Genomic DNA, 1367 nt, shown 5'->3' with positions numbered 1-1367 from the left:
CGCCGTCTGCTGCTCGGTCGCCCCAGCGGTTCTCGCTGGTGGTTTGTATCGCAGCTGTGCGGATGTGTTGGCGCGTGCGCTGTGCTGGGAGAGTTCGCTTCGGCACCCAAGTGGGGCTTTTGTCCTTCTGTGGCGCTGGCGTTGGAGCTGCCGGTCACCGTAGGTGGCGCGTGTTGTCTCCCGCCGGCAATGCCACGACAGCACGCTCCCGGGCCTCTGTCGGCAGCGGCAAGCTCAGTTGGGAGCACGGGTGGTCGCACCGAAAGCGTCTACTCGCCTAACTCCGGGCGATTGCGCCTCTCTCGAACCCGACCAAGTACTTGGGACGGCGCTGCGCGCCGCCGGGACCTGAGAGGGTTTCGAGGTGTATTGTGCAGGGGAGCTCAGCCTCCTCCTGTTTGCAGAATGATTGAGCGGACGCTTGCGTGTTCGCGCGGGCCCCCGGGACACACTCCCGGGCGGCCGGCTGCTCAGCTCTAGTTGACGCAGCTCCCTGGTTGATCCTGCCAGTAGTCATATGCTTGTCTCAAAGATTAAGCCATGCATGTCTCAGTACAAGCCGCATTAAGGTGAAACCGCGAATGGCTCATTAAATCAGTTATGGTTCCTTAGATCGTACCCACGTTACTTGGATAACTGTGGTAATTCTAGAGCTAATACATGCAAACAGAGTCCCGACCAGAGATGGAAGGGACGCTTTTATTAGATCAAAACCAATCGGTCGGCTCGTCCGGTCCGTTTGCCTTGGTGACTCTGAATAACTTTGGGCTGATCGCACGGTCCTCGTACCGGCGACGCATCTTTCAAATGTCTGCCTTATCAACTGTCGATGGTAGGTTCTGCGCCTACCATGGTTGTAACGGGTAACGGGGAATCAGGGTTCGATTCCGGAGAGGGAGCCTGAGAAACGGCTACCACATCCAAGGAAGGCAGCAGGCGCGCAAATTACCCACTCCCGGCACGGGGAGGTAGTGACGAAAAATAACGATACGGGACTCATCCGAGGCCCCGTAATCGGAATGAGTACACTTTAAATCCTTTAACGAGTATCTATTGGAGGGCAAGTCTGGTGCCAGCAGCCGCGGTAATTCCAGCTCCAATAGCGTATATTAAAGTTGTTGCGGTTAAAAAGCTCGTAGTTGGATTTGTGTCCCACGCTGTTGGTTCACCGCCCGTCGGTGTTTAACTGGCATGTATCGTGGGACGTCCTGCCGGTGGGGCGAGCCGAAGGCGTGCGACCGCCCCGTGCGTGCTCGTGCGTCCCGAGGCGGACCCCGTTGAAATCCTACCAGGGTGCTCTTTATTGAGTGTCTCGGTGGGCCGGCACGTTTACTTTGAACAAATTAGAGTGCTTAAAGCAGGCAAGC

The 1367-nt window shown here is 57.0% G+C and overlaps 1 non-coding gene across 1 annotated transcript in view; it reads left to right on the top strand.

Moving 5' to 3' along the window:
• The first annotated feature begins 490 nt into the window (after positions 1–490).
• LOC124772232 overlaps positions 491–1367 on the top strand; it is a 1909-nt gene continuing 1032 nt past the window's right edge. The window contains exon 1 of the ribosomal RNA XR_007013895.1: positions 491–1367. This exon is cut by the window's right edge and continues 1032 nt beyond it. This is a non-coding gene — a ribosomal RNA (small subunit ribosomal RNA).

This window comes from Schistocerca piceifrons, unplaced genomic scaffold (genome assembly GCF_021461385.2).
Source record: "Schistocerca piceifrons isolate TAMUIC-IGC-003096 unplaced genomic scaffold, iqSchPice1.1 HiC_scaffold_936, whole genome shotgun sequence".
Classification (NCBI taxonomy): domain Eukaryota; kingdom Metazoa; phylum Arthropoda; class Insecta; order Orthoptera; family Acrididae; genus Schistocerca; species Schistocerca piceifrons.
The sequence above is the reverse complement of the archived record's forward strand: the minus strand, read 5'-3'. Positions and strand labels throughout refer to the sequence as shown.